Source organism: Uloborus diversus, unplaced genomic scaffold (genome assembly GCF_026930045.1).
Source record: "Uloborus diversus isolate 005 unplaced genomic scaffold, Udiv.v.3.1 scaffold_825, whole genome shotgun sequence".
In the NCBI taxonomy this organism is placed as follows: domain Eukaryota; kingdom Metazoa; phylum Arthropoda; class Arachnida; order Araneae; family Uloboridae; genus Uloborus; species Uloborus diversus.
The window spans coordinates 56,873-73,030 of record NW_026559039.1 but is presented as its reverse complement, the minus strand read 5'-3'; the positions used below and the strand labels follow the sequence as shown (position 1 = coordinate 73,030).

General features: G+C 39.8%; 2 non-coding genes across 2 annotated transcripts; both read right to left on the bottom strand.

Annotated features, from left to right (window-relative positions):
- Positions 1–2,877: 2,877 nt before the first annotated feature.
- Positions 2,878–2,951, bottom strand: Trnan-guu (transfer RNA asparagine (anticodon GUU)). Its single transcript has one exon. It is a non-coding gene; the product is annotated as a tRNA-Asn (tRNA).
- Positions 2,952–3,173: 222 nt separating this feature from the next.
- Positions 3,174–3,247, bottom strand: Trnan-auu (transfer RNA asparagine (anticodon AUU)). The gene has a single exon. It is a non-coding gene; the product is annotated as a tRNA-Asn (tRNA).
- Positions 3,248–16,158: the final 12,911 nt, after the last annotated feature.

The window sequence follows — 16,158 nt, the reverse complement described above, 5'->3', positions numbered from 1 at the left end:
TCGCACCACCAACTTTTCGGTTAACAGCCGAAAGCGCTAGCCGATTGCGCCACGGAGGCTTGCAGAGCTGAAATATATTTTTAAGGAACCCTGCTTGCGGAGGCTGCTTGCCGGAGGCTTGCGGAGCCAAAATCCTAATTTGGTTCCTTAAAAATATAAATGAAGGTTTTAAGGCATATAAAAACAATACACGCCACGAGTGGGCTCGAACATCCAACCCTACGGTTAACTGCCTAGCGCCCTTAACGATAGCGGCACAGAGGTTTGCGGAGCTATAATCCTAATTTGGTCCGAAAAAATATTAATGAAAGTTTTTAGTCATAAAGAAACAATACAAGCCCTCGGGTGGGTTCGAAACACAAACCTTTCGGTTAACAGCAGAACGCGCTAGCCGATTGCGCAACGGAGGCTTGCAAAGCTGAAATATTAATTTAGTTCCATAAAAAATATTAATGAAATGTTTAAGGCATAAAAAAACATTACACGCTCCCGGGTGTGCTCGAACCACCAACCTTTCGTTGCACAGCCGAACGCGCTAACTCATTGCGCCACGGAGGCTTGCAAAGCTGAAATAATAATTTAGTTCCATAAAAAATATTAATGAAATGTTTAAGGCATAAAAAAACATTACACGCCTCTGGGTGGACTCCAATCACCAACCTTTCGGTTAACAGCCGAACGCGCTAGCCGATTGCGCCTCGTAGGCTTGCAAAGCTGAAATATTAATTTAGTTCCATAAAAAATATTAATGAAATGTTTAAGGCATAAAAAAACATTACACGCCCCCGGGTGTGCTCGAACAACCAACCTTTCGGTTAACAGCCGAACGCGCTAGCCGATTGCGGCTCGGAGGCTTGCAAAGCTGAAATATTAATTTAGTTTCATAAAAAATATTAATGAAATTTTAAAGCATAAAAAAACATTACACGCCTCCGGTTGGACTCGAACCAACAACCTTGCGTTTAACAGCCGAACGCGCTAGCCGATTGCGCCACGGAGGGTTGCGGAGCCAAAATCCTAATTTGGTTCCTTAAAAATCTAAATGAAGGTTTTAAGGCATGTAAAAACAATACACGCCACGGGTGGGCTCGAACCTCCAACCTTACGGTTAACTGACAAATGCGCTTGACGATAGCGGCACAGAGGCTTGCGGAGCTATAATCCTTATTTGGTCCGTAAAAAATGTTAATGAACGTTTTTAGTCATAAAAAAACAATAAAAGCCCTCGGGTGGGTTCGAAACACAAACCTTTCGGTTAACAGCAGAACGCGCTAGCCGATTGCGCAATGGAGGCTTCTGAAGCTAAAGCCTTAATTTGGTTCCTTAAAAAATGTCAATGAAGGTTTTAAGGCATAAAAACACTATTACAAGCCCCCGGGTGGGCCGAACCACTAACCTTCCGGTACACAGCCGAACGCGCTAGCCGATTGCGCCACGGATTCTTGCAAAGCTGAAATATTAATTTAGTTGAATAAAAAATATTAATGAAATGTTTAAGGCATAAAAAAACATTACACGCCTCGTGAACTCGAATCACCAAACTTTCGGTTAACAGCCGACCGCGCTAGCCGATTGCGACAAGAAGGCTTGCGAAGACAAAGTCCTAATTTGGTTTCTTAAAAAAAATGAAAAATTAAAGGCGAAAAAAAAAACATTACACGCACCCGGGTGGGCTCGAAAAACCAACCTTTCGGTTAACAGCCGAACGCACTAGCCGATTGCGCCTCGGAGGCTTGCAAAGCTGAAATATTAATTTAGTTTCATAAAAAATATTAATGAAATGTTTAAGGCGTAAAAAAACATTACACGCCTCCGGGTGAACTCGAACCAACAACCTTTCGGTTAACAGCCGAACGCGCTGGCCGATTGCGCCCCGGAGGCTTGCGGAGCTCAAAATCTAATTTGGCTCCATAAAAAATATAAATGAAGGTTTTAAGGCATATAAAAACAATACACGCCACAGGTGTGCTCGAACCTACAACCTTACGGTTAACTGCCAAACGCGCTTGCCGATAGCGGCACAGAGGCTTGCGGAGCTATAATCCTAGTTTGGTCCGTAAAAATATTAATGAAAGTTTTTAGTCATAAAAAAACAATACACGCCCTCGAGTGGGTTCAAACACAAACCTTTCGGTTAATAGCAGAACGCGCTAGCCGATAGCGCAATGGAGGCTTCCGAAGCTAAAGCCTTAATTAGGTTCCTTAAAAAATGTCAATGAAGGTTTTAAGGCATAAAAAATATTACACGCCCCCGGGTGGGCGCGAACCACCAACCTTTCAGTTAACAGTCGAACGCGCTATCCGATTGCGCCACGTAGGCTTGCAAAGCTGAAATATTAATTTAATTTAATAAAAAATTTTAATGAAGGTTTTAAGGTATAAAAAAACACTACTCGCCCCCGGGTGGGCTCGACCCACCAACCTGACGGGTAACAGTCGAAATCGCTAGCCGATTGCGTCAAGGAGTCTTGTGCAGTGACTCCAAATTATGACCCCTGATTTTTAAGGAACCAAATTAGGACCGTAAGGTCCTAATTTGGTTCCTTAAAAAAATGAAAGTATTAAAGCATAAAAAAACATTGCACGCCCCAGGGTGGCATCGAACCACCAACCTTTCGGTTAACAGCCGAACGCGCTAGCCGAATTCGCCTCGTAGGCTTGCAAAGCTGAAATTTTAATTTAGTTCCATAAAAAATATTAATGAAATGTTTAAGGCATAAAAAAACATTACACGCCTCCGGGTGGACTCGAACCACCAACCTTTCGGTTAACAACCGACCGCGCTAACCAATTACGACAAGGAGGCTTGCGAAGTCAAAGTCGTAATTTAGTTCCTTAAAAAAAATGAAAGTTTTATGGCAAAAAAAAAACATTACACGCCCCCGGGAGGGCTCGAACCACCAACCTTTCGGTTAACAGCCGAACGCGCTAGCCGACTGCGCCACGGAGGCTTGCAAAGCTGAAATATTAATTTAGTTCCATAAAAAATATTAATGAAATGTTTAAGGCATAAAAAAACATTACATGCCCCCGGACGGGCTCGAACCACCTACCTTTCGGTTAACAGCCGAACGCGCTAGCCTGTTGCGCCACGGAGGCTTGCAAAGCAGTAATATTAATTTTGTTAAATAAAAAATATTAATGAAATGTTTAAGGCATAAAAAAACATTACACGCCTCCGGGTGGACTCGAACCACCAACCTTTCGGTTAATAGCTGACCGCGCTCGCCGATTGCGCCACGGAGGCTTGCGAAGCTAAATTATTAATTTAGTTCCATAAAAAATATTAATGAAATGTTTAAGGTATAAAAAAACATTGCACGCCTCCGGGTGGGCTCGAACCACCAACCTTACGGACACCAGCCGAACGCGCTAGCCGATTGCGTCAAGGAGGCTTGTAAAGTTAAGGTCTTAATTTGGTTCCTTAAAAAAACGAAAGTATTAAGGCATAAAAAAACATTGCACGCCCCCGGGTGGGCTCGAACCACCAACCTTTCGGTTAACAGCCGACCGCGCTAGCCAATTGCGACAAGGAGGCTTGCGAAGTCAAAGTCCTAATTTGGTTCCTTAAAAAAATGAAAGTTTAAAGGCGAAAAAAAAAAACATTACATGCCCCCAGGTGGGATCGAACAACCAACCTTTCGGTTAACAGCCGAACGCGCTAGCCGATTGCGCCTCGGAGGCTTGTGAAGTTAAGGTCCTAATTTGGTTCCTTAAAAAAATGAAAGTATTTAGGCATAAAAAAACACTGCACGCCCCCGGTTGGGCTCGAACCTACACCCTTTCGGTTAACAGCCGAACGTGCTAGCCGATTGCGCCACGGAGGCTTGCAAAGCTGAAATATTAATTTAGTTAAATAAAAAATATTAATGAAATGTTTAAGGGATAAAAAAACATTACACGCCTCCGGGTGGACTCGAATCACCAACCTTTTGGTTAGCAGCCGAACGTGCAAGCCGATTGCGCCACGGAGGCTTGCAAAGCTGAAATATTAATTTAGTTCCATAAAAAATATTAATAAAATGTTTAAGGCATAAAAAAACATTACACACCCCCGGGTGGGCTCGAACCACCAACCTTTCGGTTAACAGCCGAACGCGCTAGCCGATTGCGCCTCGGAGGCTTGGAAAGCTGAAATATTAATTTAGTTCCATTAAAAATATTAATAAAATGTTTAAGGCATAAAAAAACATTACACGCCTCCGGGTGGGCTCGCACCACCAACTTTTCGGTTAACAGCCGAAAGCGCTAGCCGATTGCGCCACGGAGGCTTGCAGAGCTGAAATATATTTTTAAGGAACCCTGCTTGCGGAGGCTGCTTGCCGGAGGCTTGCGGAGCCAAAATCCTAATTTGGTTCCTTAAAAATATAAATGAAGGTTTTAAGGCATATAAAAACAATACACGCCACGAGTGGGCTCGAACATCCAACCCTACGGTTAACTGCCTAGCGCCCTTAACGATAGCGGCACAGAGGTTTGCGGAGCTATAATCCTAATTTGGTCCGTAAAGAATATTAATGAAAGTTTTTAGTCATAAAGAAACAATACAAGCCCTCGGGTGGGTTCGAAACACAAACCTTTCGGTTAACAGCAGAACGCGCTAGCCGATTGCGCAACGGAGGCTTGCAAAGCTGAAATATTAATTTAGTTCCATAAAAAATATTAATGAAATGTTTAAGGCATAAAAAAACATTACACGCTCCCGGGTGTGCTCGAACCACCAACCTTTCGGCGAACAGCCGAACGCGCTAACTGATTGCGCCACGGAGGCGTGCATAGCTGATACATTAATTTAGTTCCATAAAAAATATTAATGAAATGTTAAAGCATAAAAAAACATTACACGCCTCTGGTTGGGCTCGAACCAACAACCTTTCGGTTAACTGCCGAACGCGCGAGCCGATTGCGCCACGGAGGCTTACGGAGCCAAAATCCTAATTTGGTTCCTTAAAAAAATATAAATGAAGGTTTTAAGGCATATAAAAACAATACACGCCACGGGTGGGCTCGAACCTACAACCTCACGGTTAACTGCCAAACGCGCTAGCCGATTAAGGCACGGAGGCTTGCAAAGCTGAAATAATAATTTAGTTCCATAAAAAATATTAATGAAATGTTTAAGGCATAAAAAAACATTACACGCCTCTGGGTGGACTCCAATCACCAACCTTTCGGTTAACAGCCGAACGCGCTAGCCGATTGCGCCTCGTAGGCTTGCAAAGCTGAAATATTAATTTAGTTCCATAAAAAATATTAATGAAATGTTTAAGGCATAAAAAAACATTACACGCCCCCGGGTGTGCTCGAACAACCAACCTTTCGGTTAACAGCCGAACGCGCTAGCCGATTGCGGCTCGGAGGCTTGCAAAGCTGAAATATTAATTTAGTTTCATAAAAAATATTAATGAAATTTTAAAGCATAAAAAAACATTACACGCCTCCGGTTGGACTCGAACCAACAACCTTGCGTTTAACAGCCGAACGCGCTAGCCGATTGCGCCACGGAGGGTTGCGGAGCCAAAATCCTAATTTGGTTCCTTAAAAATTTAAATGAAGGTTTTAAGGCATATAAAAACAATACACGCCACGGGTGGGCTCGAACCTCCAACCTTACGGTTAACTGACAAATGCGCTTGACGCTAGCGGCACAGAGGCTTGCGGAGCTATAATCCTTATTTCGTCCGTAAAAAATGTTAATGAAAGTTTTTAGTCATAAAAAAACAATAAAAGCCCTCGGGTGGGTTCGAAACACAAACCTTTCGGCTAACAGCAGAACGCGCTAGCCGATTGCGCAATGGAGGCTTCTGAAGCTAAAGCCTTAATTTGGTTCCTTAAAAAATGTCAATGAAGGTTTTAAGGCATGAAAAAACTATTACACGCCCCCGGGTGGGCCGAACCACTAACCTTTCGGTACACAGCCGAACGCGCTAGCCGATTGCGCCACGGATTCTTGCAAAGCTGAAATATTAATTTAGTTGAATAAAAAATATTAATGAAATGTTTAAGGCGTAAAAAAACATTACACGCCTCCGGGTGAACTCGAACCAACAACCTTTCGGTTAACAGCCGAACGCGCTAGCCGATTGCGCCACGGAGGCTTGCGGAGCTCAAATCCTAATTTGGCTCCATAAAAAATATAAATGAAGGTTTTAAGGCATATAAAAACAATACACGCCACAGGTGTGCTCGAACCTACAACCTTACGGTTAACTGCCAAACGCGCTTGCCGATAGCGGCACAGAGGCTTGCGGAGCTATAATCCTAGTTTGGTCCGTAAAAAATATTAATGAAAGTTTTTAGTCATAAAAAAACAATACACGCCCTCGAGTGGGTTCAAACACAAACCTTTCGGTTAATAGCAGAACGCGCTAGCCGATAGCGCAATGGAGGCTTCCGAAGCTAAAGCCTTAATTAGGTTCCTTAAAAAATGTCAATGAGGGTTTTAAGGCATAAAAAATTACTACTCGCCCCCGGGTGGGCTCGAACCACCAACCTTACGGGTAACAGTCGAAATCGCTAGCCGATTGCGTCAAGGAGTCTTGTGAAGTGACGGTCCTAATTTGGTTCCTTAAAAAAATGAAAGTATTAAAGCATAAAAAAACATTGCACGCCCCAGGGTGGCATCGAACCACCAACCTTTCGGTTAACAGCCGAACGCGCTAGACGATTAAGGCACGGGGGCTTGCAAAGCTGAAATATTAATTTAGTTCCATAAAAATATTTATGAAGTGTTTATTAAGGCATAAAAAACATTACACGCCCCCGGGTGGGCTCGAACCACCAACCTTTCGGTTAACAGCCGAGCGCGCTAGCCGAATTCACCTCGTAGGCTTGCAAAGCTGAAATTTTAATTTAGTTCCATAAAAAATATTAATGAAATGTTTAAGGCATAAAAAAACATTACACGCCTCCGGGTGGACTCGAACCACCAACCTTTCGGTTAACAACCGACCGCGCTAGCCAATTACGTCAAGGAGGCTTGCGAAGTCAAAGTCGTAATTTAGTTCCTTAAAAAAAATGAAAGTTTTATGGCAAAAAAAAAAACATTACACGCCCCCGGGAGGGCTCGAACCACCAACCTTTCGGTTAACAGCCGAACGCGCTAGCCGATTGCGCGACGGAGACTTGCGGAGCGAAAATCCTAATTTGGATCCTTAAAAAATATAAATGAAGGTTTTAAGGCGTATAAAAGCAATACACGCCACGAGTGGGCTCGAACATCCAACCCTACGGTTAACTGCCAAGCGCCCTTAACGATAGCGGCACAGAGGCTTGCGGAGCTATAATCCTAATTTGGTCCGTAAAGAATATTAATGAAAGTTTTTAGTCATAAAGAAACAATACAAGCCCTCGGGTGGGTTCGAAACACAAACCTTTCGGTTAACAGCAGAACGCGCTAACCGATTGCGCAACGGAGGCTTGCAAAGCTGAAATATTAATTTAGTTCCATAAAAAATATTAATGAAATGTTTAAGGCATAAAAAAACATTACACGCCTCTGGGTGGACTCCAATCACCAACCTTTCGGTTAACAGCCGAACGCGCTAGCCGATTGCGCCTCGTAGGCTTGCAAAGCTGAAATATTAATTTAGTTCCATAAAAAATATTAATGAAATGTTTAAGGCATAAAAAAACATTACACGCCCCCGGGTGTGCTCGAACAACCAACCTTTCGGTTAACAGCCGAACGCGCTAGCCGATTGCGGCTCGGAGGCTTGCAAAGCTGAAATATTAATTTAGTTTCATAAAAAATATTAATGAAATTTTAAAGCATAAAAAAACATTACACGCCTCCGGTTGGACTCGAACCAACAACCTTGCGTTTAACAGCCGAACGCGCTAGCCGATTGCGCCACGGAGGGTTGCGGAGCCAAAATCCTAATTTGGTTCCTTAAAAATTTAAATGAAGGTTTTAAGGCATATAAAAACAATACACGCCACGGGTGGGCTCGAACCTCCAACCTTACGGTTAACTGACAAATGCGCTTGACGCTAGCGGCACAGAGGCTTGCGGAGCTATAATCCTTATTTCGTCCGTAAAAAATGTTAATGAAAGTTTTTAGTCATAAAAAAACAATAAAAGCCCTCGGGTGGGTTCGAAACACAAACCTTTCGGCTAACAGCAGAACGCGCTAGCCGATTGCGCAATGGAGGCTTCTGAAGCTAAAGCCTTAATTTGGTTCCTTAAAAAATGTCAATGAAGGTTTTAAGGCATGAAAAAACTATTACACGCCCCCGGGTGGGCCGAACCACTAACCTTTCGGTACACAGCCGAACGCGCTAGCCGATTGCGCCACGGATTCTTGCAAAGCTGAAATATTAATTTAGTTGAATAAAAAATATTAATGAAATGTTTAAGGCGTAAAAAAACATTACACGCCACCGGGTGAACTCGAACCAACAACCTTTCGGTTAACAGCCGAACGCGCTAGCCGATTGCGCCACGGAGGCTTGCGGAGCTCAAATCCTAATTTGGCTCCATAAAAAATATAAATGAAGGTTTTAAGGCATATAAAAACAATACACGCCACAGGTGTGCTCGAACCTACAACCTTACGGTTAACTGCCAAACGCGCTTGCCGATAGCGGCACAGAGGCTTGCGGAGCTATAATCCTAGTTTGGTCCGTAAAAAATATTAATGAAAGTTTTTAGTCATAAAAAAACAATACACGCCCTCGAGTGGGTTCAAACACAAACCTTTCGGTTAATAGCAGAACGCGCTAGCCGATAGCGCAATGGAGGCTTCCGAAGCTAAAGCCTTAATTAGGTTCCTTAAAAAATGTCAATGAGGGTTTTAAGGCATAAAAAATTACTACTCGCCCCCGGGTGGGCTCGAACCACCAACCTTACGGGTAACAGTCGAAATCGCTAGCCGATTGCGTCAAGGAGTCTTGTGAAGTGACGGTCCTAATTTGGTTCCTTAAAAAAATGAAAGTATTAAAGCATAAAAAAACATTGCACGCCCCAGGGTGGCATCGAACCACCAACCTTTCGGTTAACAGCCGAACGCGCTAGACGATTAAGGCACGGGGGCTTGCAAAGCTGAAATATTAATTTAGTTCCATAAAAATATTTATGAAGTGTTTATTAAGGCATAAAAAACATTACACGCCCCCGGGTGGGCTCGAACCACCAACCTTTCGGTTAACAGCCGAGCGCGCTAGCCGAATTCACCTCGTAGGCTTGCAAAGCTGAAATTTTAATTTAGTTCCATAAAAAATATTAATGAAATGTTTAAGGCATAAAAAAACATTACACGCCTCCGGGTGGACTCGAACCACCAACCTTTCGGTTAACAACCGACCGCGCTAGCCAATTACGTCAAGGAGGCTTGCGAAGTCAAAGTCGTAATTTAGTTCCTTAAAAAAAATGAAAGTTTTATGGCAAAAAAAAAAACATTACACGCCCCCGGGAGGGCTCGAACCACCAACCTTTCGGTTAACAGCCGAACGCGCTAGCCGATTGCGCGACGGAGACTTGCGGAGCGAAAATCCTAATTTGGATCCTTAAAAAATATAAATGAAGGTTTTAAGGCGTATAAAAGCAATACACGCCACGAGTGGGCTCGAACATCCAACCCTACGGTTAACTGCCAAGCGCCCTTAACGATAGCGGCACAGAGGCTTGCGGAGCTATAATCCTAATTTGGTCCGTAAAGAATATTAATGAAAGTTTTTAGTCATAAAGAAACAATACAAGCCCTCGGGTGGGTTCGAAACACAAACCTTTCGGTTAACAGCAGAACGCGCTAACCGATTGCGCAACGGAGGCTTGCAAAGCTGAAATATTAATTTAGTTCCATAAAAAATATTAATGAAATGTTTAAGGCATAAAAAAACATTACACGCCTCTGGGTGGACTCCAATCACCAACCTTTCGGTTAACAGCCGAACGCGCTAGCCGATTGCGCCTCGTAGGCTTGCAAAGCTGAAATATTAATTTAGTTCCATAAAAAATATAAATGAAGGTTTTAAGGCATATAAAAACAATACACGCCACGGGTGGGCTCGAACCTCCAACCTTATGGTACAGAGCCATACGCGCTAGCCGATTGCGCCACGGAGGCTAGCGGAGCCAAAAACCTAATTTGGTTCCTTAAAAAAATATAAATGAAGGTTTTAAGGCATATAAAAACAATACACGCCACGGGTGGGCTCGTGGCCTCCAACTTTATGGTTAAGTGACAAACGCGCTTGCCGCTTGCGCCACGGAGGCTTGCGATGTCAAAGTCCTAATTTGGTTCCTTAAAAAAATGAAAGTTTTAGATAAGATAAGATAAAATTTATTAACAAACAAAATACGCATACATAACAATAAGCAAAATTAAAAAAGTAACGTTAAAAAACTTACAAATTAAAAAATATAAATTACAAACTTCATAACAAATTATTAAAAAATCTTGACTATAGTTCAACACGAGTTAGTATTAAATTCAACACTAAAGAGCGCCAAATTCACTGTCCGCAGTGTTTTTTAATTGGTTTAGTATGGAGTACAAACACAAATATGTATTAACAGAAATATTTACAAAATAATTTTACACAAGTAGTTAAAATTTTACACAGAACAATTATTCGACTGTTTGACTCCAGAAAAAAAAAACCCAATAACTCGCATTGAAACATTCAATAGTATAAAAATTACAATACAAAATCCCCCCCCCCCCCCCGGTTTTCAAGTCAGTATATTTTATCAGCTAAAAGTTAATTGTTGATAGAATGTCATTATTTTGCATATATTCATTGACCCCTTGTTTATATTTTTTAAAGTTCTTTTCATTCCTAACATCTTCCGTTAGTTCATTAAACAGCCGCGGTACCAAGTAAAAGAATTGCTTTTTAATAATCGTTTTATTTGGTTTTATAACTTTATATTGTTTACCTGAAATTCGAGTATTATATTGTTTTTCATTAATTTCAAACCAGTTATTGTTGTTATGCAAAAAATACAATATTCTCTGTGCATATATTTCTCTGATATTATAGATTTTCTCTGACTTTTGTAAAATAGTATCGTTTTTATTAAGTTCTTGTTTAGATCCATAAATTATTTTCAAAATTTTTGCATAAGTTCTATTTAAATTGGTAAGATTTGTTTCATAATCACCTCCCCATGCACAAATACTATACGTAATTATTGAATTTATCCAAGCATAAAATAAACATCTAAGAAACTTTTTCCCAACTATATTTCTCAATAGATAGAGCCAATGTATTCTACCTCTTAATTTCTTCACAAGTTTATCAGTATGGCATTTCCATTTTAAATTTTCACTTAAAGTTATACCTAAATAATAGGACTCGACCGATTCATCGGCCTGGCCGATGCATCGGCGCCGATGGTTCGACAATTTAGCCATCGGCATCGGCATCGGCGGCCGATGCTAACTTGCAGGAAACATCGGCCCATCGGCATTAAAAGCATCGAAAAGCCGATGGAATTGGCCGATGTTTTCGAAAAAAAAGACCTTTGCTGTTTCACTTTTTAATGCAAAGTAAAGAGAGTTATTGTTTTCATATAAATTTGTTTCCTTAAACTTCAGTATGAATTTCTATTTTAGTCACCCCAGAGAGAGTTTTTAATACTACATTCAGGTACCATACAAGTTAATTATTGCGTTGTTTCTTGCGGCTGGATGTACTTATGTATCTCTTATAAGTCATAACTCAAAAATGGTAAGCTGTAGAAGGTTAAAATTTCGCATGTGGGGTGTGTGTACGTTCCAGTTGTGCATTTCCCTTTTTGTTTTCGATCGGGTGTTCTAAAAAGCCTGTTTACTCATTTTTTGTGGCTATTAATTTCTTATTTCAATACAAAACTAATACAGCGTCTCAGACTGACGATCATTTGGTCATACACTCTATAACAAAAAAATCGTCGCACCAAGAAAGAGTGATCCGATTGAGACGAAAATTGGTGGATATTAAGACAATGCACAGAATAGTAAATGATTAAATTCTTAGAATAATTGAATAATTTATGTCAGAGTTACAGTAACAAGTTCAATAAGGTATTGACCCGCCTCTAGCCTAGATACAAGCTGAAGCAACGACGTGGGAAACACCGATAAAGCTCCCGGAGGTTGTCCTGCGGTATTTCCGGCCAAATTCGCTGCAATTGTCGGACGAGGTTATCAACATTCCTTGCCAGAGGCAATCGCGATCCCATCATATCCCAGACATGCTCGATGGGAGAGAGATCTGACGATCTAACAGGCCACAGAAGAGTTTGACAAGTTTGCAGACATGCATAGCAACACATGCCGAATGTTATCTTACATTGTCCTGCTGAAAACCAGCCGAGGGTACTGCAAAAGGGACGCCAACAAAACATGTCTTAGGATTTCGTCGACGTACCACTGTGCAGTAAGTGTACCTCTAATTACGACCAAAGGGGTCCAGTTATCAAAGGAAATAGCACCCAAGACCATAATGCCTTGTTGAGGGCCAGTGTGGCGTACAAAAGTGAAACCAAGATCCCTCTTCTGCCCTGGGCGTCTCCAAACACGTCTTCGATGATCGTCATGACACAGTTAAAAGCTAAAGACTATACATCCCCAGTCGGCACCATACCAACCCGATCGAGCCATGCACCACTGTAATCTGGCTCGGCAGTATATAGGCGTCAGTGGCGCGATTTTTTTTTTTTTTTTTTTTTTTTTTTTTGTTATAGAGTGTATATTGCCGGATTGGGGAGACCATGGAAACACATATGAGATGGAGAAACCGGTTTTTGTGCCATTTTGGTTGATTTCCGTTGAGCCAAAGAGAATTTTTAGAACTCTTGCTTGCCCCCCCTCCCTCCCTGTAATTCTGAAATTAAACTCTAGTTGCACATCTGAGTTGTTTAAAACTAACACCATTTATAAAATTGGAGATTTTCTTTTTCAAACTTAATCTATTGTTTAGGAAGAATTTAGAGCATTAATGTAAGAAATTGATTAAAGACGCTTTGAATGGTGACATAATTGCGGAAATCAAAGGGACTTTTGATTTTTTTTCTTCAGAAGTGCTAAAGTCGACTCAGAAACTCTTCCGAGGCGTTGGTGGTAGTGGTTTTGTACTAAACAAATGAGGACGAAGTTGTGAACGAAGTTTAACGTTGTGAGTTACTACAAAATCAGGGGGTGACCCCCCTCCCCCGCCCCTCCCTCGTCGTTTCAAGCATTTTTTTAAATATTTAGCGATTATTTATTTTGCTCAAGAAATGTCATTTTGCGTATTTCTCATTCTTATTTTATCTTTATTTCGTAATGCGCCATCTTTTTTGCACCATTTATAGCGATCGATTTTTTTTCTATTGTAAGTAACTATTTTCATGTATTTTTATAACATCAATGAACGAGTTATTTTCGTTTACATCATATTTATAGTAATATTTTACATAAAAGTTTCAAGGATTTTCTATTAAGCAATTTTTTAAATTTCAGAAAATTATTGTTAAATTGAAAATTTTAATTTGAAATTGTTTGTAGTGCTTTATAAAAGATTTTAAACAATCAACTTGTTCAATATTGTGTGCGCAAACATCAGATCAAGTAGTATATGTGTTCCGTTATTATTTACTTGGAGTAAATATCGAGTTTTTTTTTTTTATTGCAGCTAAGTTTTAAGAAGCTTGCTCTTTTCATGGCTATTTCTTTTTTCAGAAAAATTTATGTCACTCTTATAGCTTTTATGAAAAATGCAAATTTTTCTATTCATAAATTTTGAATAAATATTAAAATATTCCTATTTTGATTTAATATTGTATCTTATCTGTTACCTTTTTCGTTTAATTTCATGACTAAAACATTTCTACGTGCAATCTTTCCAATTAATTGCATAATTTGTTGACGGTTTCATATTTTTATTCTTAAATTTTTTTTTTGAATGATTAAACAACATAATTTAACGTTTTTTAACTATGTATAGCGTACATAATCCATACATTATTACAACATTGCTGAAATCTTAGGTATATGTTCAATTAAAAGAAAAAAAATCAGTTGGATATTAAACAGTGTCTTTGTTTTTCTTCCTTTTGTTTTTTTTTTTTTCTCTTTTTTCGGCTGTAGTTCTTTCTCTATCATCTTACAACAGTCAAAAAAGAGAAGCATAACTACATCCTATATAGATTGTACGTAGTACGATCCAAAATTTCGGGGACAAGCTGTATAAAATGTATAGTTCACATTACCGAAGCACATCCACCTTCAAAGGGTCACCTTGAGGGACTATGTACTTCTGCCAGTGTTCATATAACTTTTGGAAACACTCCTGGAAGCCTTTTTCGCAACCTACTATGATGCAGCTTTATCTTTTCCTGACGGAAGAAAGCGGCGTCCATGCAAATGTTTGTTTGCTGGGAACAGGTAAGAGTCACACGGAGCTAAGTCCGACGAAACGGTACGGTATTTGTTTGTCATATCAGACCATTGATTAATCAAACCGTGAATCCTCAACGTGAAAGTCGCCTTCTACCCCAGGATGAAGTTAAAGAAGCAGTGCAAGATGCCTTATAGGAGGTCGCGAAAAATGGCTGCCAGGAGTACTTCTAAAAGCTATACGAACATTGGCAGAAGTGCATAGTCGTTCAAGGTGACAATTTTGCAGATAGATGATAGATGTGTTTCGGTAATGTGAACTATTCAAGGTAAGGTTTTATACTGCTTGTCCTCAAACTTTTAGATCATACTACGTACGTATGAGTTTTCAATTTACTATTTCATAACGTTTCTGAGTGACGCAAGTTTACATCCCAAGAGAACTTGCGATAATTAACTGAGAAGGTGTTCAAAATGTATATTTTGGTCATCTATATGTTCTTTGGTACATATGCGTGTACAGATGTGCTGAAAAAACTTGTGAAGTTTATATTGGGTGATCGTAAAATAGAAATTAGGTCGAAATTTGATTTTTTTTTTTTTTGATTACAAGTCCTTATTCGTTAGAAAGGAAGTAAAGTGAAATGAAAAAATGATCCTTTAAATCCCTGACAATCTTATCAATTTATTTCCGTTTTATTTTTATTTTTTTTTTTTTGCCATCGGCCATCGGCAATCGGACATTTGGAGGAAAACAATCGGCAATCGGCCATCGGCCATCTTTGAACAATCGGCCAACAATCGGCATCGGCCCATCGGCCAAAAAATGCCATCGGTCGAGCCCTAGTGTATATACGAATAGATAAGTGTAAACTCATTTTTTTTCGTATTTTTACGTCTTATCCCGAGTATATTCGTGCATGGAGGTATGTGTAATTTCTAAGTTTATGTACAAATTTATTCGTTCATACACGAGTAAATACGTGATTACACGAGTATGTACGTGTACAAAAAAAATATGCGTATGGATACGTAATAATCCGAGTATACTCGTGCACAAAGGTACATTTGTAATTAAACATATATATATATATATATATATATATATTTATGCATGCATATACGAAAAAATACGTGTATATACGAGTATGTACGTGAACACACGAGAGAATATGCGTATAGATACTTGTTACGCCGAGTATACTTGTGTGCAGAGAAAAATTTGCTTTTAAACGTGTATATACATATTTATGCGTGCATATAAGAGAATACGAGTATGCACGTGTTCACACGAGAATATGCGTATAGATAAATGTTACACCGAGTATACTCGTGTGTAGAGGTACATTTGTATTTAAGATTTTTATGCGTGCATACATGAGAAAATACAAGTACATACGGTGTAGATTTATTTCAATTTCTCTAGATCTAGTATAAATTTTAATCTGACGAAGTTTAATCTGATTACTTTAGTTAACTAAATCAATCTGATTAAATTTCTCTGAACTAAATCAATCTGAACTGAATTAGTTTTTTTTTCCAACTAACCAAGTTAGTTTAAACTAACGTTAATCATCGTCTGCAATTAAAAAATTCAGATTAAATATAATCTGAACTAAATGTGAGTCAGATTATTTTAGTCGATTGTGGATTTAGTTGATTAATGCACAACACTGGTTGAAACGCATATTCTCGTGCGTACTCGTACACACTCGTATATACTTGTCTTTTCTCTTATATAGATGCATAAAAGTGTATGTAGAATCCTAAATACAAATTTTCCTCTGTGCACGAGTATACTCGGGTTAACACGCATCTATACGCATGAATTCGTGTGTACGCGAACATATTT